The sequence below is a fragment of the Cetorhinus maximus genome, chromosome 7 (genome assembly GCF_964194155.1).
Source record: "Cetorhinus maximus chromosome 7, sCetMax3.hap1.1, whole genome shotgun sequence".
NCBI classification, from domain to species: Eukaryota; Metazoa; Chordata; class Chondrichthyes; order Lamniformes; family Cetorhinidae; genus Cetorhinus; species Cetorhinus maximus.
In genome coordinates, this window is record NC_135885.1 from 58485754 (window position 1) to 58512930 (window position 27177).

Here is a 27177-nt window from a genome sequence, read left to right on the forward strand (position 1 = left end):
GGATCTGTGTGGAGTCTCCCAACCAACTGTCCACAGCTGTGTCAAGCTGGTGACTGAAGCTCTGTTCAGATGGGTACTGATCTTTATTCTTTACCGTACGGACAAGGCCAGCCAGGCTGAGCGAATTGCTGGGTTCCCCCGCGTCCAGGGTGCAATCGACTGCACACATGTGGCCATCAAGGCACCAGTGGGTCAGCCCGGTGCCTTTGTCAACAAGAACAGGTTCCACTCCATGAACATGCAGATAGTGTGTGACCACAGGATGCAGATTCTACAAGTCTGTGCAAGGTGCCCAGGCAGCTTCCATGACGTGTACATCGCGAAACACTCCTAGGTGCCAAGGCTCTTCAGTGCTCCAGTTCAACTGGATGAATGGCTGCTTAAGATGGTTGGGCTGTCTGTTGAAGAGATGACTCATGACGCCTCTCCACCACCCAAGAACAGAGTCGGAGCAGCGTTACAATAGGAGTCATGGCTCCACAAGGGAGGTGATGGAGAGGACCATAGGTAGGGAGGTGATGGAGAGGACCTTAGGTCTTCTCAAGATGCACTTCTGATGCCTGGACCGTTGAGGGGGAGCACTACAATATCCCCCAGAGCAGGTGTCACTAATAGTTGTTGCATGCTGCGCTCTCCACAATCTGGCACTGGCTAGGAAAGACCCACTGGAGGAAGAGGATCTTGACACAGCTGCACAGGCCACAGAGAAATAAATCCAGTGGTGAGTCAGAAGAGGAGAACGCTGAGGGCGTGGATACAGACCTCGGTAACCTCCAGGGAGGTAGGGACACCAGGGATACCTTGATCCAACGCTCCTTCAACTAGGGCCCTAAAGATCTGCTTCCACCTCATGTCAGGGCTGCTGCCTCCATCCCGGATGTCTGAAATGACCTCTTCATTTGAATCCAAAGCCCACTCACTGCAATAAAATATCCAGCCACTCATGTTTAGCATTACATACTGCACCAGAAAAAAGAAGTGGAGCATACGCAGGCCATGAGAACCAAAGCAAATTAGCACCTGCCCCTGCCCGCCTCTTCCCAACCAGTGAGGAACCACGTTTGATGCTGGGCAGGCCTTAATTGGCCAGCAAGCGTAAAATCACGGTCGGGAGCCAATCGTGGGCGGCGGGCTGTTTCCCGGCTGCTCCTGGGCCCACCGACCGAGCCCACCTGACCTTCAAAATTCTGGCCACGGTTTCTAATAATACCAGTTACTGGTTTACCTGCTCCTTCTGCTGCGCCCAAGTGCAAATCAAATACTGGAGGCTGAAAAAGCGTAAAAGAAAAAATCACCTCCTCCCCGCCCTTCACTAAGCTCCCCACTCAGCACATTTTACTTCTTGCAGTAAGCCTTATCTAAAGCACCTCTTTCCCCCAATACACTGAATTCCCGCCTTGAACCAAATTCCCAATTAAGCTCACTCGGTCTCTGTCTCTCAGATAAAGTTTCCTTCACTGACCACGTGCCTTTACTGAATATAAGTAAAGAAATAGTACCAGAGAAATGAATGGGACCACAAGTCAAAATCCCCCAGACCTAATTGCCTGCATCCTCGGCCAGGATTTTCTGGTCGTCGGGCAAGCTCGGTGGGGGCGGGCGGGAGTGGCCACAAGTCGGACCACCGCCTGCAGTCAGGCCTCGACTGGCATTTCACACTGGCTGGTCAATTAACAGCCAGCCAAAGTAAATCATGTGCTGCAGCGCTTAGCGCTGCCTGTGTTGGGGGGGGGTGGTGGAAGGAGGGCGAGCGTGGATGCACATGCGGGGGTGCACGCAGTAAAAGCTCCCTGAGGCACAGAGCTGCCTCAGGGAGCTGAAGCTTTTTGAACATAAAAAATAAAGAATTAAAAAATGTTAATAACATGTCCCTGCTCATGTGACTCTTTACGTTCATTCAGGTCGGGCGTGCACTCACCCAACGAACGCAATATTCTGCCCCTAGAGTTTTAAAAGAGGTAGCTACAGAGATAGTGGATGCATTGGTTTTGACCTTCTAGAATTCTCTAGATGCTAAAATAGTCCCCCATGCACTGAAATGTAGGAAATGTAACTCTCCTATTCAAGAAAGAAGTGAAAGAGAAATGGCAAATGATAGGCTAGTTAACCTGACATTAATAGTTGGGACATAAACATAAGCTGATTAGGTAGAGTCAACATGGATTTGAGAAAGGCATCAACAATGTTCAAATGGGCACAAGATATACCAACTAAAAATATAATAAATTTTACACTTGTCTCCAAATTGTAGAAAGATTTAGGCCTAGATTCTCGTCTCTTGATTGGGTGCATAGAGTCAGGAGGTATCGGGAGGTTCGGTGAACCTGACTTTTAAAATGTCTGTCCATAGGTCGAATTTTCTGCTGGGAAGAGGTGGGCTGAAATAGGAGTCAGGGTGGGCAATCCCATAACAAGAGCAGAGGCGGCAGGGTGTGGAGGCAGGCTGGGGGGAAGGCCTGCCTCTATGCTCCACCACTGTGTTTAAATAAATGAAAAAAAACCAAAAAACAGCCCTCCAGCCTTCATCCCCCCCACACACTCCCTATACCTAATCCATGCCAACCTATATTATCCCATGCCTCCCACCCACTGCCCTTTGCCCTTACCATCTCCATGCCAACTCCCCGAGTATCCCTGGACACTTCTTTGACTGCTTTGATATTTCCTTGACAACTTTGACAGCTGGGCAGTTCTTTGACAGCTGGACAGTCCCAATGAGTTTGTGCGTTAAAAAGTACATAATCACGTTCGCTTTTAACAATCCCAGAGGGTGCCTTACCTCTCACAAAGGGGTCTCGCAACCCTATCGAAAGGGTTATCTTACCTCTCCAAAGGGGTACCTGGCTATCCAAACTAATCTACCAAGTTCAGACCTCCTCTTATCTGTTCTAATCGCCTGGCCTACCAAATCCCACTCCAGTGGAGGCAGCTGGTCATTTAAATGGCCAGCTGCCTCCGCGAATTGTGCATGCCCGAACCCCAGCCCAACTCCACCCCTGCTCCTATGAAGATGGTAAATGCAGGGTTCGGGGGTGGGACTTAGAAATTTCAGCCATTTTTGGGATTTTCACCATGTTGGAGAGCTTCTCCATCATGGCAAAAATCTGGGCCTTAGTATACCAAAGAAATGATTTCATGTGTGAACTTACCTTAGCTGGGAAATGCAACTTATGTTTTTTTGTATACAAATAGTTATAAATGTTCTAAAACCTGCATTGTAAGTTGTGTATATATAAATAATTGCTTGGAAAAAGTAGGATTCGTTTTCCATTGGGTATTATTCAGGCAATATGCCCATATAAATGTAGAATGATACAGCACAGAAGGAGGTCATTTGATCCATTGTGCCTGTACCAGCTCTTGAGCAGAGTGTGCAATTATTCTCACTCACCTGGTCTTCCTCCACAACCCTAGTATATTTATCCATTTTGTATTTATCAAATTCACTTTTGAATTTTCCTATCGCATCTGCTCCCACCATCCTTTCGGGCAGTGCATTCCACACACGAACATACGTACGAAGAAATGAATTAGGAGCAGGAGTAGGCCACTCGGCCCCTCCAGCCTGCTCTGCCATTCAATAAGATCATGGCTGATCTGATTGTAGCCTTAGCTCTACATTTCTGCTTACCCCCAATAACCTTTAACCACCTTGCTTATCAAGAATCTGTCTACCTCTGCCTTCAAAAATATTTAAAGACTCTGCTTCCACTGCCTTTTGAGGGAGAGTTCCAAAGACTCATGACCCTCTGAGAGAAAAAAATTCTCCTCATTTCTGTCTTAAATGGACGACCCCTTATTTTTAAATAGTGACCCCTAATTCTAGATTCTCCCACAGGAGGAAACATCCTCTCCACATCCATGCTGTCAAGGCCCCTCAGGATCTTATATGTTTCAATCAAGTCACCTGTTACTCTTCTAAATTCCAGTGGATACAAGCCTAGCTTGTCCAACCTTTCCTCATGAGACAACCCGCCCATTCCAGGTATTAGTCTAGTAAACTTCTCTGAATTGCTTCCAATGCATTTACATCCTTCTGTAAGTAAGGAGACCAATACTGTACACAGTACTCCAGATGTTGTCTCATCAATGTCCTGTATAACTGAAGCATAACCTCCCTACTTTTGTATTTAATTTCCCTTGCAATAAACAATAACATTCTACGTCATACCAACTCACTAGACTGTAAAGATTTACAATTCATACCAATGACTTAGATGAGGGAACAAAGTGTAATGTATCCCAGTTTCTTGATGATATAAACTTAGATGAGAATGTAAGCAGTGAGGAGGACGCAAAGAGGCTGCAAAGGGATGTAGACAGGTTAAGGGAATGGACAAGAATGCAGCAGACAGAACATAATATGGAGAAGTGTGAAGTTATCCACTTTGATAGGAAATTTTTTTTTAAAATGGATACTTTTTAAATGCTGAACCTGGACGTCCTTGTACAGAAAGTTAACATGCAGGTACAGCAAGGAGTTAGGAAGGTGAATGGTATGTTAGCTTTTATTACAAAGGGATTTGTGGATAAGATTAAAGAAGACATACTGCAATTATATAGGGCCTTGGTGAGACCACAGCTGGGGCTGAATTTCCAACATAGGCAAGTTTGTTTTTGGGTCAGAAATCCACCTCCATTGAGGAGCTGACTAAAATTAAGATTTTCATGTGGTAAGCACCTAACAGGTATGGAGATTGGTTTCCTGTCTGATTAGACCCAATGGGGGCAGGAATGGAAGCAGGTCGGAGGAAGCATGGGACTCCCCACGGCAGCCATCGCAGGGGCGGCTGGTTGTCCTAATGGCAGATTGTGCCAAAACCATCCACTGCGCCAGAGGGAAGTGAGATGTCACAGTAGAGCTGGAGGTCTGGTATCCAGAGCAGGGCTGCCCCTTGCTTCATCGATTCCGATCTGGAACTAACCCACGCATCCTTTTAAATATTCCCCACTCTCCATCCAACAAGTTCTTAATGAGCTTTTTAACAAATTTAATTGGCCTCACTAGGGGATATAGCGGGGTCCCTTTCCTACCAGCCCCCACCCTCGTGAACATTGCTGATGCTGGGAATGATGTCCTATAACTGAAAGCTGCCTAGCACCGGTATTTTCAGGCGGTCCCCTCCACTCCACTTCCCAATCTTGGGGGGCCAGAAAACTCAGCCACTGGAGTATTCTTTGGATCTCCTTAACCAGGAAAGGATATACTTGCCTTAGAGGGAGTGCGATCAAAGTTCAATAAGCTCATTCCTGAGATGAGAGAATATACAATGAGGAGGGATTGAGTAGACTCGGCCTTTATTTCCAATAAATTAGAAGAATAAAATGTGATCTAATTGAAACATGTAAAATTCTTTAAGGACTTGATAGAATAGATGTTGGGAGGATGTATTCCCAGGTTGGGGAATCCAGAACACAGGATCACAGTCTCAGAATAAGGCTTCAAACATTTAGGAGTGGGATGAAAAATTTTTTCACATGAAGAGTTGTGAATCTTTGCAATTCTTATCCCACAAGCTGTGGATGTGCACCAGAGTCATTTAGTAAATTCAACACGTAAGTCAATAGATCTTTGGTACTAAGGGATATGGGGATGGAGCAGGCAGGTGAAGTTGAGGTAGAAGATCAGTCATGATCTTGCTGAAGGGCAAAAGGCCCAAATAGCCTACTCCTACCCCTATCTTTTATGTTCCAATTTACATGGTGAGTCTGATCTGATATCCTGGCACTTGGCATAGACCACATTCAGCAAATATCTTAATTGGACACGCTGAGATAGAAATTAGTGTATGTGTTGCCTGTGTTTTGGGTATAAAATTGGCACAATACATACCAACTCCTGGAAACAAAATCTTGCACCCGATCTTGAGGGCAATGTAATCAGCACCATATCAGTCCTCACTGTTTTAGGCTAACAAGGCTGCTGCATCAAATCAGTACTGGATCAATTTAAATATGTAAAGAAATGTCCTGCACCTATTTCACAGCCCTTCAACAAAGTGCATGAAAATTAGGTGGAGCATGTGCACAGCAAACACCAATTAGTTTTTACAGTTCTTTAATGCTTCTTTAATGGGCCGCTGAGGAAATGGCAAGGAAAGTTTTTTTTCTGTCTGTGGAGCATACAAGAACAGAAGTTCTCTTTCTAACTTCATAGCCAAGGTGATCAGATACTTAAAAGTCAAAAACCAGGACACATGGATCTGCTCCCGGTAATATTTAGTCTCATGTTAAAGGGATATGAGAGTCTGTGTGATTATGCCCCACTCCAGTGTAATACTGAGCTGTTTCTCCCTATCCCTTCTACTTGGAGCTGCACCACCTGCCGCACGTTCTCCGCCATCAGTGAGCTCATGATTGCTAAGAGACGCTGTCAACACCACATCCAGGAGAGTGGCCTGGACAGATCTGGCGAGAGCTCCTGGGGTACAAGCCTGGCTGGGGGTGTCTCCCTGGGATCAGCTGTCAATCATCACTGGGTGCCTGCCCCACTCCCTAGTCCTGCTGTACCTTTTCAATTTACATCTCAGTTGCATTAGTATTTTGCCACTGCCTTGTTCCCATTGACATAGTTTAAACATTGTCCAAAAGGGGATAAGCTGAAAACCAGGACAGTTGAACAATTTTGAGGAAATTGCCAGGACACCAGGACATTTAATGAAAATCCAGGGCTATCCCTGCAAAACCAGGACACCTGGTTACCTTATTAATTCTGTTATTGTTATTGTTGCTCTTAGGTGTGGTAGTCATGGGCCTGGACTTACAGATAATGCTGGAGTCAATGCTGTTAGCAAACTCTAGCTTTTATTGAACATTATGCCAACTATTTACAATGTAGACTCAGCCGAGGTTCTACATAGAACTATCTGTCTCCATGCTCTGTTGTCATGTGATCTTACACCACTGATGATGTAGACTATGTATTTACATATTTAACATTAACACTTTATCCTACATCTCCCCCTGGAGTATCTGCCTTCAAATCTACTTCACAGAGATGAGCATTGTGTTGGTTTCACCTGTCTGTCCAATCTTGTCTGTATCTCTCCTGGAGGTTCTCCATGTTCTCTCTTGAACTCTGTTGTAGTTTGTGAATCTTCAGAGGCTATTGGTTCTCTGTTCAGGTGGTCTTTCTGATCAGATGGGTAGTTAGTCCACTCTATTGATGGTCTTCTTGTTGATATGAAGGTGCTTCTATTTCTTCGCACTATCCCATTCTCGGTCTTGACAAGCTAAAATCTTGAACTTTGTGTCTTTTCCAGTTCTTGGCCTTCTCTATTCTGGTCACTTGTCCAGACTTGTTCACCTGGTTGGAGTTCTGTTAACTCATGCAACCGAGGGCGGTGATTGTAATATTTTTGTCTGATTTGCACGATAGTCATCCTCCTTCCACCTTACCCTCTCGATGTCGAGAGGTTTTTAGACATGGCATGAGTGGATGTGGAAGAACAGGAAGCTGATTCTGTCAGAAGTTCTGACGGAGCTAACCCATTCTGAAGTGGTGTGGAGCAGTAGCTCAACAGTGTTAAGCTGAGATCACCATTCTTTTTCAACAAAGCTTTGGCCATTCTTTCTCCTCAGTCTCTCCATTTTCTTGCGTGTACCTGGACGAACTAGTTGTGTAGACAAATCCATAGTCTTCTGTAAATTTCTTGAACCCTTCAATCACAAACTGTGGACCATTGTCTGAAATGTCAAGATCTGGAATGCCATGTGTGGCAAAAAATTCTTTTAGTGAATTGATGACAGCTTCTGAGGTTGTTCCATGAAGACATTTAACCTCAATCCATCTAAAGTAATAGTCAACATCTATGAGGAATGTCTTCCCCTTGAGCTCAAAAAGATCCATTCCAAGACATTCCCAGGGTCTGCATAGAGATAATGATACCATAGATACCATGGATTTTTGCTCTTGGTAATAGATTGCTCAAGTGATGGAGCTCGAGATCATGTCCTTGAGTGATTTTGAGATTCCTGGCCACCACTGCAATGTGGTTGACTCTTAAATGCCCTCTAAAATGGCCTAGCAAGCCACTCAGTTGTATCAAACCGTTACAAAGTCACAAAAAAGGAATAAAGCCAGATGGACCACCCAGCATCAACCTAGACACCGGAAACAACAGTGGCAAACTCAGCCCTGTTGATCCTGCAAAGTCCTTTTTACTAACATCTGGGGGCTAGTACCAAAATTGGGAGAGCTGCCTCACAGGCTAGTCAAGCAACAGCCTGACATAGTCATCCTCATGGAATCATATCTTACAGATAATGTCCTAGACACCACCATCACCATCCCTGGGTATGTTCTGTCCCACCGGCAGGACAGACCCAGCAGACGTGGCAGCATAGTGGCGTACACTCAGGAGGGAGTTGCCCTGGGAGTCCTCAACATCGACTCCAGACCCCAGGAAATCGCATGGCATCCGGTCAAATATGGGCAAGGAAATCTGCTGATTGCCCCGTACTGCCCTCCCTCAACTGATGAATCGGTGCTCCTCCATATTGAACACCACTTGGAGGAAGCACTGAGGGTGGCAAGGGTGTCAAAGATTTTACTGCACTGCCCTTGTCATGCAGTCATTCCTATTGCTGCTCTTTCCAGTTGCTGGGCTCTTCACTTGTTGTTCCTTTTGTTATGTTTAATCACTGTCACTATATGTTATAGTTGTGGTTGGCCTTAGATGGGGTAGCTGTGGGTTTGGACTTACAGATGATGCCAGAGGCAATGTTGTTAGTAAATTCTATCTTTTATTGAATATTATGCTAACTATATACAATGTAGACTTAGCATGAGGCTCTACATAGGACTATCTCTCTCCGTGCTCTGTTATCATATGATCTTATATCGCTGATGATGTACACTATATATTTACATGTTTAAGATTAACCCTTTACACTATATTTATAGCACTACTGTAAACTATTACCAGTCTGCACTCAGTCAACCTGCATCTCACTCCTCCATGTATTGGATCTTCTGAGGCTACCATTTGTTTCACGTTCAAATAGTGTGTGATCACAGGCAAAGAATAATGCAGCTCTGCAGCTTGTTTCCTGTCAGTAGCTATGATGCTTTGATAGTATGTCTGTCCTCAATAATCTCCCATTACATGGCTCGTGCCTCCTGTTAGGAAGCTGGAGACAAATGCGGAGTTTTGGTACGATGAGACCTATCGCAAAGCCAGGGTCATTATAGAACATTATTGAAGCAAAGATTCAAACATCTCAAAATCTTTGGAGGCCGGAATGAGTGTCACAATAACTGGTCTGCTGCGTGCTGCACAGTATCATATTGCAAAGGGCTAAGCCTCAAAGCCATAACAAGAGCGTCTAGAGCAACAATAACAGCAAGTGATCAAGGAAATGGAGATTCCAGGAAAAGAAGCCGGCCCAGCAGTACTGCCATTGCTATAATGATCAGTCAGCAAGAATCCCTTTCCACCCCACAGCACCAACAGCCCTATCTTTCATATCATCTGCATCTCACACCCATTGCATTAATGCTTAAAATGGTATAACTCACTCTATCTCAAAGCTGTCCTGGTCCGAGGTTTCATTTCATCCTTTTTCTCATCCAACGCTTTAACAAAAAACTTGTTTCTTCCTTTCAGGTGTCAAGGATCACTAGCTCCAACAATACATGGGTGCCAACATGCCTCCAGATCTTTCTTTCCTTTACTTCCCTCTGATCCTTCTTCTAATCTCACACCTTGCTGTGTATTCACGATACCATCCAACCTTCCCCTTTCTGACCCTGAATGATCTCTCCTTAGCAAAGGACTCAGCCTTATTCCCTTATGCCCCCACTTCAATGAACTTCAAGTTCAGTAAAACATTAAGCTCTTCTTTCATCATGTTTGCCTCCATGCCCACTACTTTGGTCAAGTGTCCTTCCCCTACTCACCAGACCCTTTTACCCATCTCCAGTACTCTCCCTCCACTTGATCCCCTCCCTGTGGCTTCTTGCCCTCTTGAGCTTATCATTGAGAGCTGCCAGCATGACACCTGCTTTCTAAATTTCTCTGCTTTCCTCACTCACTCTAACCTATCTCCCTGTGAACTTGCTGCACTTCATTCTCTCAGGTTCAAACCTAATATTTTTATCAACCCTGCTGAACTTGGTGGTGCTGTTGTTGCCAGGTCAACTGACCTTTACCCAGCAGAGGCCAAATGCCAACACCTTGACACTTCCTCCTACCTCTCCCTGGGCCATGAGCCCACTATTAAACTTCATTTTTCCAGAAATGTCACTGACCTCATCTTCTCTGGCGATCTTGCCTCCATGACCTCCAACCTCATAGACACCTAGGTCTGAACAGCCCGCTTCTACCTGCTTCCTAAAATCCACAAACAGAACTGCTCTGGTAGACCCTTCATTTCCGCCTGTTCCTGCCCAACTGAACTGACTTCTTTTTATTATGGCTCTATTTTTTCTCCCCTTGTCCACTCTGACCCCATCGACACCTTAGACTCTTTCAATGCCGGGCTGGTTTTTGGGCTGTTCTACCCCGTGGCTTTTTTCCTGTACACCAATGCTGAGTGCATCTCCCAGTGCAGGTCCCAGCAGCTACCTTCTCCCAGTGGCAGGCTTGGGGGCCATCGGAGTCTCTTCTCAATTGCCCAGTCACAGATCCGTTGGGGTTAGGAGGCCACAGCTATGGCCAGAAGCTGTCCTGTGGAGGGCACGCCCCTCCACACTGATGGCCCTTTCACCTGTGAGCATTCTTTATTTTTAATTTTCATCACACCTCCTTCACTGTTGCTGGGTCAAACTCCTGGAACTCCCTCCCTAACAGCACTGTGGATGTACCTACATCACATGGACTGCACGAAGTTCTGCTCACCACCACCCTCTCAAGGGTAATTAGGGATGGGCAATAAATGCTGGCCTAGTCAGTGATGCCCACATCCCATAAATGAATAAGAAAAGCTTCAGTGAGCACCTCCACTTTAAGGTACCCTCACAATCCCCTACCTGCCTCAACAATACCCAGTGCTGTAGGCCCTCTGATTGGGCCTCTTGCCTCGGAAACCCCTCCCCCACCCACACTCCATTGTTGGATGGCAAATGTGGAGGCGGCCTTTTAAATGGTCACCTCCTGGAAAATTCCAACTGTTGCTGCATCTCTGACCCATGCGGGGCTGAGACATGGAAATAGTCCAGAACCCTGAAATTTTGTGTATGGCAGAATATTCTACTCAATGTTTCTGCTGCTCATTAATTCTGCCACCTCTGCCCACTTATACGAAACTCCTGACCCGGAGATCTTCCTTCCAGTGGGGAGAAAAAAAATGTCCTCCCTCTTGCTGACCTCTTCTGCCAATAACCCAATGCAACATTAGAAAACCAGCAGGTTGGGTAGAAATCTTACAGCTGCTGGCTTCATCAATCTTCATTCATGGTCGTTTGCAGCCAAGGTGACCTTTCCCTTTAAAAAGGACAGAGGGTCATTAAATGGAGTCAGTGATGCGTAATATTCAAACACCCAATGAGTCAAGTTGTTAATGAGCAGTATGAGTGGTGCTGGAAGGCTGCTTTTTACAGGAAGCCCAACTTCGGATCCAAGTTGCATGCACGTGACTTGGTGCCAAGTATGACAACCATTAAGCTCTCTTGGCCATGACTGACTTCTACTCCATAATTTTCATCACGCACAATGTTTATTTATTCAATTTATAGTTATTTTCTGTATTACTAACTAACTGTTTAGTTAAAATTTTGCATTATGTAACAATAGTAATGTAATGAAAGGAAACAAAAAAAAGCAAGTGAAAATACAAGAACAAAATGAAGATGACAGTATATACAACAGGATCGATAGCAAATTTAAGTACAGGCAAACACCTGGAGCAAAATTAAGTCATCAAAGGTAGTGTCTAAAGATTATATAAACCAGACAATAAGAGTCTTAACAAAGGCTGTGCTGTGAAGAATCACAGGAGCCTGATGCTGGCAGGGATTACAGCAGCAGGTGAAAAAGAACAAAAGGCACGATTTTCAGGTCTTCAAAGAAATGTCCAACAAGAGGAAACATTTACTTGGGGCAGCCAAGGAGACATCATGTCCTCAGGAGTATAAAATTCAGACCTAAATGGGCAAAAAATAATATGGATCAGGGAAAGGAGATGTGCAGCAATTATAGGGGACAGGCACTAATTTCCACCCACCCCCCTCTTCCCTCCCCATACAATGAAATGCAGGAGAAATACAGAAGCTGTGAACATTTTATTTGTAACCTTAACAAGTTGACATTTACAAGTTTAAGTCAGGCTCAACTTAAATAAACATGCACACAACTGACAGTAAGAAAAAAGCTGTTTCTCGTACTTATTAATGAAATGAGCAAAACAAAGGGCAGAATTTTCTGAACTTAGTCCCTGATGAAAGGGTTGGACCATTAGCAGATCAAGAACCCATTGGAAGCTCCAGCAGGCTTTGCCGAGGCTCTTTAACTGAGCTGTCAAATTAGCACCTGCCTCCATGACCAATCAGGAGGATGGGCTGCCGACACACTGGATGGGTGGAATCTTTCCAGTCCCAGTTAAAAGCTGGATGGGGAGGAAATTCAGATAGATTAGCGTCGGGTCAGTGGTCTGACGAGCTCTTGCCTCTGAGCATTCTTTCCGGAGTTGGGTCATCACCAGAAGAGACGAGCCGCCCAGCAGAGCTAGGTAGGCATTTGAATGATTAACACCCCACCAGGGCTGAGTGGGGTCATTGCCAGGATCTTCCCAGCAGAGTTCAGAAGCAGTGTCATATTGGACTCAAAACGTTAGCTCTGTTTCTCTCTGCACCGTTGCTGCCAGACCTGCTGAGATTCTCCAGCACTGTTTTTACTTCAGATCTCCAGCATCTGCAGTATTTCACTTTTATCTTCCCGGCAGAGGATGGGCCCCCCCCTTTTTGTGAAGGAAACCAGGCAAATACCTGGAGGAGGCTTGCGGGCGGTTGGCTGGGGAGGGCCCTTCACCACCAGAACTGCAGTCATCAGTGGGCTACACCTGCGGCTGTGGGCCATCCTGTGGATGTGTTACCTATTCACAGGGTTGGCCTGGTAGCTGTCGTCATCATTTATTTTATAAAAATAGATTTAAAAAGTATTTATAAAGATAAATAAAGGGTAAATAAATACAATGCCCTCTGATTGGGTCTGCAACCTCTATCCTTATTGGAGAGTGGTTCCAGAGGTGACCTCTTACATGGCTGCTTCCGGGAAGATCTCCCAGGTTGGCGCGCTGACAGCAAGTGCAGGGTGAGGACCCTGAAATGGTGCCGTCCCTCGATTATTTTTAAAGGGGACAAGATTCAGCCAAACCTATCAATGGAAGGATTTTTAACTAAAGGGACCCTGACAGGGGTTAAAATAGTTCAGCATGGAATTTTGAGCCTGGTGCACCCAGAGGAATGGAGAGGAGACCTGAGAAGGCTGTTCCCTGGGTCTCTCACTCTTAGCTGAAGGTCCTACTGCAGGTTCTGAGGGATTGCGGTAAGTTGTGCAAGAGCACAACCTCTCCACCCAAGCAGATGTAGATGGAAGTGACCAAGTAAGTCAACAGCAATATTGAAGGGTACATGACAATCAAGAAGAATAGGAAACTAGATAAAGGTGGAGGGGTAGCACTGTTAATCTTTCTAATTGGCAGGATGTGATGAGCGGAGTCCCACAGGGGTCTGTACTGGGGCTTCAACTTTTTACAATTTACATCAATGAATTAGATGAGGGGAGTGAAGACATGGTAGCTAAATTTGCAGATGACACAAAGATAGGTAGGAAAGTATGTTGTGATGAGGACATGAGGAGGTTGCAGATAGATAAAGATAGGTTGAGTGAGTGGGCAAAGATTTGGCAAATGGAGTTTCATGTGGAAAAATGTGAAGTTGTTCACTTTGGCAGGAAGAACAAAAAAGTAGGGTATATCTTAAATGGAGAATGGCTGCATAATTCTGAGGTGCAGAGGGATATAGGTGTTCTAGTACATGAGTTCCAAAAAGTTAGTATGCAGGTACAGCAAATAATTAAGAAGGCTAATGGAATGCTATCCTTTATTATGAGAGGGATTGAACATAAAAGTAAGGATATTATGCTTTGGTTATACACGGCATTGGTGAGACTGCACCTCGAATACTGTGCGCAGTTTTGGTCTCCTTATTTAAGGAAGGATTTAAATGCATTGGAGACGGTTCAAAGGAGGTTTACTAGATTGATACCTGGAATGAATGGGTTGTCTTATGAGGAAAGGTTAGACAGACTGGGCTTGTTTCCACTGGAGTTTAGAAGCATGAGGTGCGATTTGATTGAAGTATACAAGATCCTGAACAGCCTTGACAAGGTGGACGTCAAAAGGATGTTTCCTTTGTGGGCGAGTCCAGAACTAGGGGGCACTGTTTTAAAATTAGGGGTTGACCTTTTAGGAAAGAGATGAGGCGAAATTTTTTCCCTCAGAGGGTTGTGCAACTTTGGAACTCTCTGCCTCAGAAGGTGGTGGAGACGGGGGTCATTGAATATTTTTAAGGCAGAGGTAGATAGATTCTTGTTCAGCAAGGGAATCAAAGGTTATCAGGGTTAGATGGGAATATGGAAGTCAAGACACAAGAAGATCAGCCATGATCTTATTAAATGGCGGAGCAGACTCAAGGGGCGGAATGGTCTACTCCTGTTCTTAATTCTTACGTTCTTATGCAACCTGGAAGGAGTGAATGAAGAGGATTCAGGACCTCAGGAGGGCCTGACAGGTGAGTGCCATAACACTTTCAGGTGCCAAGCCCCACACTCAGACTTTCCCAGCATACACCAGCACAGCACTCCTCAGGGTGACGCACTTTGCAGCTGCACACATTCCTTTCTCTCCAGATACTTTGTACCTGGGTGAAGATGGTGGCATAGTGGTAATGTCACTGGACTTGTAATCCAAAGGGTATGGGTTCAAATAGCAGCTAGCAGAATTTAAACTCATTAATTTAAACTTGGAATTGAAAACTAGTCTTAGTAATGCTGACCATGAACATATCATCAGTTGTTGTAAAAAAAAGACCACCTGGTTCACTAATGTTCTTTAGGAAAGGAAATCTGCCATCCTTACCTGCTCTGGCCTGGTCTACATGTGACTCCAAACCCATGCAATGTGGTTGACTTTTAACTGCCCTCTGAAATGGCCTAGCAAGCCATTCAGTTCAAGGGCAATTGAGGATGGGCAACAAATGCTGGCTGTGCCAGCAGCACCCTCATCCTGTGAAAGAATGATTTTTTAAAAAAAATTCCCATCTGAATAGTCAACACTCACCCTCAGCTTATTGTCCTTTCACACCCATACCTCACAGTCACCTCCAAAAATATTGTCCTTCCCTCCTTTCCACATAAGCCATTATGCTCATGCCCCTCTGCTCTCTCTTCTTGCAGGAGAGCACACAACCTGAGGGAGAGGCAGAGACTTTGTGGGGAGCTTGCTCTCTGGTAACAGGCATCTTATCGGCCTCCGACAACATGTGCCCACCTGCTTCACTGGGAAGAAGGTCTTGTTTCAAGAGGCTGCAAATGTCAGCAGCAAGCTGCCCTGAAAACCTGTCTAGACATGTCTAGACAGCTGATCCTCTGTCTGTCGACCCTGGTTTGTTCTTGTTCAAGTCAATGGGGTTGAATCCGTTAAATCCCAATTTTGTTAAAATGGCAAAAACCAGATTAATCTGGTCCTTGTTGCAGGTTTACCTAGGCCGGCTCATCAGAGACAGTACATTTGAATATTGCTGGAAAATGAAAACCATTGGCTTGTGAACACTTGGTTGCAAAGGCTGTAAAATCCAGCAAGGCAGAAGCTGTAGCTCACCATTTAAGAGGAGACTGTGATAATGGCAGAAAAGTGAACTAACTGGTTCCAACACCACAATAGAATTGCCTAGACTGCACTGTTCCCTTTGGCCCTGAAAAATTGGAGATCATGCTACAGGAAATGCTCCATAAGAAGGTGCTCCCATTTAGGTTTGAAGGTTTTCCCCCCTCAGGAAAAGCGCAAGTGCATGCTGCACAGAGGGCAGTTAGCTAACTAATTAATACAGTTACTCAACTCCTTCATACCTGACTGCAAATGAAGAATAAGTTTTTTTTTAATATCAGGAGTTACTCCTTCCTTGCTTCCAAACCAGGGAACTCCTCTGCTACTAAGTGGGGTTGGGGAGGGAGGGAGGGGGGTGCAGGTGGTGCACGGGGTCCCAATGAGGTCAGCAGTCATCGATGTTGTTGCAGGGTGCTGGAAACCCATTCGGTAGGTCGTAATGAATTCTTTGTAGTCTTAAATAGATTAACTGTGTGCAGTTATTAACTACAAGAGCTACGTACATATATACAGTAAAAGGTTCAAGCTAAGAGCTGGTCTCCATGCTTGTTTGTACACATAGCTCTGTCCTACACCAGACTGCACCTAGGTGCAGGTCATGTGTTCTCTTACATCACTGTGTGGGCAGCACTGTACTCAGTCCCACGTTAGCCCCATATGTGCCAGACCCTTATACTACAGATATAGAATTTTGCCCTTGTCTCTGAACAGGCATCTCTCTAGTATGTCTTCCTTTCAAATAATGTAATACCATGCACAATGAAGGCATCAGGATCCAGGATAAGAGCCAATGATCTGCACTATTTTGTGTCTGTGGTCAGATACTACCTCAATGCCAAACTCTGGTCATATATGCTATTAGGTAGATATGATATGATGTCCATGTGCTGGAAGTTCCGTGTCCTAGCATTACAATCTCCATAGAGACCGATAATGTTTCATAAGAGATTCAAACTTTCAGTTACTATATGAAAGAATAACATGACAAGATTTCATGTTTTAAGATTTTTTCTGTAACAAACAGCTAAAAAAAACCAAACAGTATTTTCTTTTTGTTGGTAACTTGTATTTTAAACTACAGAAAGTGATGTTCCTTTTTATACTTATCACACATCGCAATTCTCATGGAATTATGGTCTTTATAGCAAACAGTCCACAGATACTCCCAGCTTCCAGTGGGTTTCCATATCCCCGTTTCACCAAGTATCTTTGAGTGACCATCTCCAAGTGCTTTTCTGAGTTTTCAGAGAGTTCCTTAAATCCACAACCAGGGGTAAAGCCTGTTCCAATGATTCATCTTCCCTCGGCCTTGCCGGAACAAATCTCCCAGAATCATTTGAGGGCTGCAGGATGCATCTTTTCTCCCTCTAGTACCTGGCTGTGATGTGTCTGCTGACCACAGAGAACCTGCAGTCTGTCTGGGATATTCCTTGATTTCTTGGGAAGCCTGTAGCCTGCTCTCAAAATTGGCTTCCTTTGCCCCCTTCCCTAATGACAACATTGAACGCATTAACCTTGCATTCAGGTAGAAATACTAATTAGACATCCTAGACCCTAACTTTCTTTAATCTTAGCAGTAAATGGACAGTTTATAGCACTGCTGTTTAAAGCCTGATACCTTCAGCATTTTTCTGGAGTTTTGGGAGACTCAGGGTGGAATTGTCCCAGGTTTGCACGTAAGTGCGGTAGCGGGCAGGGGAAAAGACATTTTACCCATTGACCGCAATGGTGGTTTTTCACTCCATATTGTCCCCTTGCCACCTCATAAATTATGCAATCACAGGAAAATGCCGGATCAGTGGCGGCTGGCCTCCAATTGACCCGCCATGCCATTACCTCACTGTTTCCTCACGCCAGGCACCATATTTAAAATGCAGCAGTGCGCACACTTCTCAATGCCTGCAGCCCAGGACTGCTCCAGTGAGGGCATGGCCCTGAAAGCCAGGAAGATTGCAGCACTCGATTCAGTGACGCATCCCAGATACGCCTTCTGGACACCGTGGAGGCCCGCCGCGATGCCCTGTAACCCCGCTCTGGCCGCAGGAGGCCCATCAGTCTCACCACTCCGGCTTGGAAGGCGGTGGCAGCAGTGGTCAGTGGCAATGCTGCACACAAGAGGTCAGCCATCCAGTGCAGAAAACGGATGAATGATCTCACCTGTGCCATCAGGGTAAGTCAATCTCAACTCACCCACTCGCAAGCCCATCACGCATTCATTGGCATCTCACTCATTGCTCGCTCAAGGGACATCACCACTCATTCTTTCACGCCCTCATATCTCCATCTGGTCTCATGTCCTCTAGAGATAGCCTCCTCATCCTGTCCATGGCTCCGCACACACGCACGCCTGGCATCCTTCTTATTTGGCCTGGCATGCACCTTGCTCACACTCTCTCCATCTATCTTTATGCAGGATAAGATTGAGCACAATCAATGGGTGAGGTCCCAGACCGGGGGTGGAGAGCCAGATATCAAGGTCCTCACTCCGTTCGAGAGTCGCACTTTGGAGCTGGCTGGAGAGGACGTCAACCATTCATGCGGCGACGGAGACGCTGGTGGCAAACACCCATGTGAGGATTCTGCACCACACCATCCCTCTCTCAACACTACTCTGAATCCACTGTTCGATGCGGCTGCCAAGCACTAATAAGCTCCACTTTCTCTCCTAGGCACAACTGATATGTTGCCCTCAGGCAACCTTAACCCCGACACCAGTGCGGAGAACACCTCAGATGAGGACCCTGAGAGCAGCACCATTGAAGACCCATCACGGTGCTCACCCACACCCTCCATCAGCTCAGCGACACATACTTTTGTGAGACCTAGATGTAGAGTAGCCTCGGGATCACAGTCTGGTGAGCATACTACACAATCTGTTCCACAGCAGGCAGAGGCAAGGCACCCTTGGTCACTGGCACTCGGAGGAGGCAAAGAATCTGTTGAGTCCAAGTCAGATGATGAGCCTCTGGACTTGGTCCTCAATCACTTGGTGAAATTGCAAAGACAATCACAGAACATCAAGAAGGGATGTCTGGTGCACTCTCAGGTTGCAATTGACAATGGAGGAAACCGTATGCCTTCAGTCCGTGTTGATAGTGCCGCCATGCCGACGCACCAAGGTTAACACTGGCAGGATGGCATCCACCATGGAGACCTTGGTCCAGAACATTGGTCCTGCACCGCTGTGCGGGCTGAACTCCATCGCTGATGCCATAGTTGGCCATAGTGTCAACGTGATTGGGATGCAGGGCAGCTTGATCTCACTCCAGCTTCCCCTTCTCCTCAAGGAGTCAGCCAGGGGCCGTCGGGCACCCATAGGGAGGAGGACCAGCAGCTTGACACCCTGAGGCTATTCACCCCGGTGACTCCGGGAATGTCTAGCCAAATCAAATCCCTTCTTCCTGTGACCTCCAGCTCCAGTTCCACAGGTCAAGGAGGGTGCAGCTGGTCCATAGTAGGACACTCAAAGCAGGCCAGGGCCCTCCAGGTCTCGACCCTCCAGAGGACACATTCTGATGTCATCACAGACAGAGCGTCACAGTCAGCAGGCTGCCTCCATCTCCGCTGTGGATGTCAGGGGAGAACCAAGACATAGCGGCAGGGTTAGGGAGATTAAGAAGGTGTAGTTGCACAGTGTGGGCACAGGTGTTAATCACTTGTACATAATGTTCATTATTACAAATAAACTCCCAAGAATGTCTCCTTGTCTATGGCTCCCTGTTAAGATGCGCAGTGTTCATGTCACTCAGATGTGAAACCTTGGCTCCTGCACAAGATAAAGGCAGGTGTCTCAGTCCAGGGCCTCTTCGCTGTGCAGTGTGGTCCAGCTTCACACTCACTGGACACATCAGTGATACCTGCACCTCGATGGTGCTTGTCATTGCTGCCAGAATGTAGTGGGCAGGCATTACAGAGTTCAGTCATTCTCTCTGTGTGCTCTCAGCACCTTTGAGGTGGGGCTGGCCCACATCTCTTCAGCATTTGTGACCATTGACGGTGTGCTCCTGAAGGGCTCAGGTGCCCAAGGCTGACAAAGGCACAGGTTCATTTAAAGTTTCACAGCTTTATGATATGACCCTGATCACAGAGCACAAGCGAGCTGCCCTCAGTCAGACAGGAGTCAGATGTTCATAGAGGCTGTGTGAAGACCTACGGAGTGTCCCCACTGCATGTCACCATCATCCTCCTGGAATATTGTGACTATTAGTGCCTCCGCTGCGTCTCCATGACATGCACCTGAGCACTGAGGGTATGTGTGCTGCCATCAGCCACACAGGAGTCAAACATTCACAGATCCAAGGTGAGGATGTCAGGACTATCCTCACTACAGCTCGTCATCATCCTTCACAAATCTTACAGTTATGAGGGTCTCCTGAACATACCTGCCTCATTTGGCCAGTGTGATGGCCTCGTCGCCGGCATCCTCGCCTTCCAGGACCTCATCACCGTCATCCCCTTCGACGTCCTCCTCATCGGAGGATACATACAGCTCCTGCATCTCCTCCTCGCCCAGGTCCTCCCCCCATTGCAACACCAGATTGTGAAGCACGCATAAGCTACGATGATGCACAACACCCTCAGCAGACTGTATTGCAGTGCTCCACCGGACCTGTCGAGGCACCAGAACCTTATTTTCAAGATATCTATCGTTTGCTCCACCAAAATCCAGGTTGCAGCTTGAGCCTCATTAAACCGTTGCTCTGCTGCAGTCTGAGGCCGCCACATGGGCATCATCAGCCACGTCCTCTGTGGGTAGCCCTTATCCCTGAGTAACCAAGCCTGAAGCTTCTGTGGGCCCTGGAAGATGCCAGGGATCTGAGACCTGCTAAGGATGTAGGAGTCCTGGGCGCTCCCTGGGAACCATGCATAGACCTGTAGGATGCATTTTTGATGGTCACAGATCAGCTGAACATTCAGCAAGTGGAAGCCCTTGCGGTTGATGTAGTTGACTGCTTGTTGCCACGGAGATCTAAACGCCACGTCATTGCAGTCGATGGCACCCTGCACCTGTGGAAAACCTGAGATCTGCACAAATCCCATAACTCTTGCTTCCTGGCTTTCCTGATCCCGGGCGAAATGCACAAAGTTCTGTGCCTTCGCAAAGGTGGTGTCCATGACCTCTTGGATACACTTGTGCATAGACGCTTGTGAGATCCTGCACAGGTCACCTGTGGAGCCCTGGAAGGAGCCACTGGCATAAAAATTGAGCACCACAGCCACCTTCACGGCCACTGGCAGTGGATGCCCTCCATGTCCCCTTGGCACTAAATCCTGCAGCAGGCGCATATGTGACTGACCAGTTCCCTAGACATCTGCAGTCTTCGGCGACACTGGTTCTCAGTCATCTACAGGAATGACGTGCTGTCTATAGACCCTGGGTCTAGTGAGGTGCCTACAAGTGACGGCTCTCTGTGGATCTTCAGCTGCGTGTGCAGCAGGCCCTGCTGCCCCTTCATCTTGAGGGAGATGCTCCTCCTTTTGCCAAGCCAGGTGCCTCCACCACTCTCTTCTTCTTCTCTGCTCTCTGTAAGCCATGAAACATACCGTCAAATCACCAGGCTCCATGATCCAGATGTTCTCCTACTGCAGGATGAGAGAAATGTGTGGCTGTCCAAAACCCCACCTACCTCCTCCCTACTCCACTTGACCGATTGGCAACAGCTTCGATCACTGGACTACATGCTGTGCTCTCAGCTCAGGCACAGGCATTGCCCTAACCCGCACTGCCAGGCTGAGCTGTTAGCTTGAACCATGAGGGATACTGGTCCAAACTTTAATAAAGACATTGCCAGGGGCTGTGAGTGCCTCCGCCAGTGATTGCGCCATGGCCGCCTTTCACAAGGGGATTGTACAACTTGCCCAGTCAGCCAATTGTTCTGCTGCCCCTAAAATGCACATTAATTTGCAGCTTGCACCCAAAGGATGATAAGTCCTGGATCATTGGTGGCGCATTAATGCTTTTGCGTTGTTGGAGTGGGCACAAAAGCTTCAGAGGCCCAACTCCCAAGCATGTCAATGGTGCTGCTGCTGAACGGTCTCAGCAGTGGCAGAATGCTCACTTTTAACAAGCTTTTCCAAATCCGTGGCTGCTTCCCACAATGCCAGGAGGCAATGCCAGGAACAACACCAGGCAGCCCTAAAATTGAGTTGCCAACCAGATAAAGCTACAGCACAGGACTACTTGCATCCGAAACAGCAGAAGCAGTTAAGCAATCCCACGCCCAATGGATCAGGTCAAAGCTCTGCAGTCTTGCCACATCCAGTTGTGAATGATGGTGGACAATTAAACAATTAGCCAGAGGAGGAGGCTCCACAAATATCTTCATCTTCATCTTAAATGATGGGGAAGCACGTCAGACACGTCACGTCAGCAAGACAAGGCTGAAACATTTGCAACTATCTTCAACTGCTTCATCAATGACATCCCCTCCACCATAAAGTCAGAAGTGAGGCTGTTGATTGCACAATGTTCAGCACCATTCGCAACTCCCTCAGATATTGAAGCAGTGCGTATCCATATGCAGCAAGAGCTAGAGAACATTCAGGCTTGGGTCAATAAGAGGCAAGTAACATTCATGCCACACAAGTTCCTGGCAATAACTGTCTCCAACATGAGAGCATCTAACCATTTCCCCTTGACACAAAACGGGGCATTCCCATTACTGAATGCCTTGCCATCAACATCCTGGGGTTACCATTGACCAGAAACATAACTGGACTACTCATATAAAACTGTGATTACAAGAACCAGGCAGAGGCTAGGAATTTGCAGCAAGGAACTCACCTCCTAGAATCATAGAATGGTTACAGCATAAAAGGAGGCCATTTGGCATGTTGCATCTGTACTGGCTCTCTTTCAAGGGCAATTCACCTAGTGCCACTCCCTGCAAAGATACCACCTTGAACAGTGCAGTGTACTCAGTACTGGAGTGTCAGCCTTGATTTTTGTGCTCTGGAGTGGGACATTCCAAACGTCCCTTTGGTCAATGGAGTGCCACCAATCTTGTATTTTCCCCACCTTTTCTTTAGTTATGCTCTCTACGGGGCAAAAATAACCCATGCACTCTATGTTGTCCTGTTTCAGCTCGCTTGCCGCAGTATCAGCCCTTACCCTACAGAGGGCGCTGGTTGGTCGCTGCTCGCCAGCTGTTGAAGATGAGTCTCCAGATGTTGTACCCTGACGTCAGGAGAAGGAGGAGGAGTAAATGTACTGAAAGTTGAAGACTCAGGGAGAGAAGCTGTAAGTCCGCCGGAGCGCAAAGATGGATTAGCAAAAGTGACAATTACCAGAGGACAGATGCTATTTGGCTAATAGCGCCATCAAACCTTATTCACAGTAGCCCAACATTTCCTTGACGCTTATCTTTGTCGCTTGATGCTACTGGGGGAGAAAGTTTGTTGCTGCCGGCCTCAAAGTGGTATCTCAGGTAAGTTCCTTTAGTATCCTGGCTTTGCACGGAATTAGATTCACATAACTGGGTGCCCTTTCTCAGTATCTACTTATTATAACCTGGTGGTAAGAATTGGATGATTATTAATAGCCGTTACGTTAACAAATCTAGATTGTGTTAAGCTGGCAACTGTTTCGGTATCATTGTGTTCGGGGCATCTATTACTCTCTAGTTACTTAAGGACATTTAACGATGCAGGCTTAGTTTGTTTGAAACTATGAATGAAGTGTTGCGTCCATTATCATTGTGTAAGTACCGTTTTAATACAGCTTCACACATTTTGTTATCTTGCTTTATAAATAATCTAGCCGAATCTCAGAGAAAATACATTTAATCCTTTAAATACCCCAATATTCTATGTTAATCTCATCCTTCAAATATGCGAAAATATCTTGTTATTGAATGCATTATTTTATGCAGAATCCAACACATGTTTTGATAATCCACATTTTAATTGACTACTGTGTATTTTAAGTAAATCGTAAGCGTATACAACTAATACTGCCCTAGTAACAATAGTAAAATGGAACACGTGCTCTTTGCAAGGGCAATGGTTATTTAAAATAAACTTTGATTAAAGTAGATAACTTTCATTTATATCAAGATGGTTTGACCCCAAATTTGAAATCCATCGGCATAGACTTAAGTGAACCACTATAGAAACATCCAACTGAGCTTGAAATACAACTGTTACCTGACCATTAAATAAATTAATGCCTTGGGTACAGAGACACACTAGACTGCTAAAGAAGCAGGGGTATTGCCATTGTTCCATCTGTTGCAAAAAAACATTATCCAGCTGACCAGAATTCTCCCCCAAGCCTGAAAGAGAAGTCCGCAGACCATGAAGACAGTGGTCAAACCATGAAATAGGGGAATGGTACACTAAAATCAAAAGAATATCTAAAGTTTGATTAGTCTAATTGATCAGTGATTGAATTGTAACATGTTCATAGTGTTGTACTGCCAAAACAAGAAACTTCAAATGTAAGTTTTTTACAAAGCATTTTTAATATTCACCTGAATTTGAAATGCAGTCAAATGCATGTTTACAAGTGTTATATTGGTACTAGTGCTATTCTTTTACCATTCACTTGCTTCAACTTCAAGACATATTATTACAATAACACCGTTAAAATTGAGCTAAAATCTAACTGGTATGGTTCATCGTGATGAGAATTTTATCCTTTATCCCACTGAGTTTCTTATTTCAGCCATGTCACTTTTGGGAGGTGTCAATCAGAAACAAGGTTACTCCCTATTGAATGGGGGTTGGGGAAGGAAAACAAAATCACAGGGATTGTTTTCCCTCATATGACGCTGAATGGCTGTTTGAGAGTAACTTAGGTGAAGGTCTGGGAACAAGTCTAAATGATAGTTGGCATGTGATCTGAAGAAATTAGAAGCAGGGCAAAAATTGGAATAAAGATAACTATCTTTAAGAAAATCAATTAAGTGTTCTGAATATAAAGGATACAACTAAATTAAATTGTTTGGGCCTTTATTGCTGAAGTTTCAGATTTGGAGAAGCAGAAATTTTGGAAGTCTTGGAACTTTAAGTTCAGGCAAGAAGCTGAGAAACTAGAGAAGAAAACCTGAGACATGATGTTCACCACAAAGCATAAATCAAGACAAAACATTTGTGAATTACTATTAAACAGTATACTGGTTATATTTTTTTCCTTTAATAAGTAAAAAATTATTAAGTACTGTGTCTTTATTTTGAGATGCACCACCCTAGTTTAATCATTTCCAGAAGGGTAATAGAAAGCAGAATAGCATTTCCACAAGTTAATTAAATACTCACAGCAACTTGTATTAAACCAGCATTGTTGGATGGTATTACAAATGGTATTATAAAGTTACCTACTTTATACTTGCATTTATTATAACCTGCACTGGGATTTTCAACATTTAAAATCTTCTTCTTGGATCCACATTAAAACAAAGCAAGAAACTGAATGCAAGTTCCTTACAGGTTCCCCTAGTACCTTAAAACTCTGTAATTAGATATTCTAAAAAGATTGCTTTTCAGAACTTCAAATCAAGTGATTTTTTTCATGTACTTTCAGCTTTTGAAAATTTTACCTTAACAAGAGCGACAGCTACATAATTATGAGGACGTAGATATAATACTGGCTTATTACTCTTTGTGTTATATTTAACACAATTTGAATTGTATAAGTCTAAATTAAGAAATCTTCACATTCATATTTAACTCATAATCCTTCATAGAAGCATCTGCAGTAAGTGAAATACAATTTATAGCAGGAGCTGTTGACTTTCCATCAAAAGAATAGTCTAGACTAGCTAAGCAAAGTTAAATCACAGAAATGAAGTTACAGAATTCCCAACACATCTGCCTGTAGGCATCTTTAGTATTATACTTTGAAGAGTAGGAGGAGTTGAAGAGTAGCACAATCTTTGTGCTTTAGAAAGAAAACAAACCTTTCCTTGCCCTTTATTGCCCATATTATTTCCAATTGATCCCAGTGGAGCATCCATCCCACTTAGCTGTGAGGGTGGAACAATCAGGATCACAGACATTTCTGTGATTTCTTTAATGTTGCCTCATGATAACCATTTCCATGAGACTGTTTTTTTTCTCAGATTTCTCTTCCAAAATCAATCTTTCAAGTATATCCCCAAGGTAGAATCATTCACCTGAACAAAGTTCTGCATACTGATGTATACACAGGTGAAGTTAAAGCTTCAAACTGCAACCTGCTAATTGTGGGGCCAGGCATTGTGCAGCCTGAAATACTGAGGACAGAAAGTAGGCCTTTATTTTGGGAAGTGGGGTTTTGGGTATTTCTGGCTGTTTTTGGTGGTTAGAGTCAATCGTTTTGGTTTTCATATTTAATTATTAATATAGTTTTCATAGATAAACAGGGAAAAATCACAGAATATGTTATCTTTAAAACATCATCAAATTTTGGCAATCTACGCATGTAAAATTGAAGTTGACTTTTTCAGTCAAAATAAATCTGTGACAGAACTGCAGAAATGTGTTCCCCAAAACATTGAACATAATCCCAGAATTCTAATTTGTTTGTTCCATCCATGAATGAGTGGCCATGTTCATTGTTTGTTAATTTTTTTATCATTCTCTTATTCTGGGGTAGGTGACAAGCCACAGTCACAAATAAACACAGCTTTCACAAGGTCTTAGACATCATTGCATTCCAATTAGTCAAATAGTATACAGTTATCTTTCATCAGAAACAAAGCAGTGACATTTTTAACAGTATTGCTGTCACATGATTTAAACATTCCCTTTGGTGTGCACCTCCGAGAATTTGGCATTTGGCACGCACCTTTTCTCATTAATATAAAATTATACCTGTTCTTTTGCAGATTTGTTCCTATAGTTTATTTGGACAATCTATAATGCAAAACTCCTTTAGAGGAGCTAATTTTAAGTTGCTTTAAATGGGGAAGGAAATACATATACCTGCTTTAGGTTGGCAAATTATTTTTGACATGGGCATTAATTAATTTGGGACGGTGATGAGTGCAAAGATGGAACACTGCACTGTTCAGTTTGGATAAAACTTGAAAAAAAATGTCGGGGTCTTGCTTGTGAGAAACTACAAAGGTAGTCTAAAGGAGTTTTGCATTATAGATTGTCCAAATCTCTGTTCCTTTCTAGCTTTCTGGGTGCCTTTGAGGATGAAAAACCTCTTGATGTTTCCCTTGATTGCTTCCCACCAGTGTATCAGGGACTCAAAGAGGGGTTTCACGGTTCTCCAACCTTTGTAATCCCTCTTGAGCTCCTCAATGTTCTCTGGGGTCAGCAGTTGCACATTTAGCTTCCATGCCCCCCTGCCCACCCTCAGGTCCTTCTCTAAGTGGCAGTCCGGGGGTAGGAGGCAGTGGTCAGAGAAAAACACCGGCTTGA

At 45.0% G+C, this 27177-nt stretch overlaps 1 protein-coding gene across 2 annotated transcripts in view; it reads left to right on the plus strand.

Annotated features, from left to right (window-relative positions):
• Positions 1-23035: 23035 nt before the first annotated feature.
• Positions 23036-27177, plus strand: part of edar (ectodysplasin A receptor) — a 100051-nt gene continuing 95909 nt past the window's right edge. For both annotated transcript variants that reach the window (XM_078545554.1, XM_078545555.1), the window contains exon 1: positions 23036-23252. The gene's annotated coding sequence lies outside the window, so the exon portion shown is untranslated. The remainder of the gene's footprint in view (positions 23253-27177) is intronic.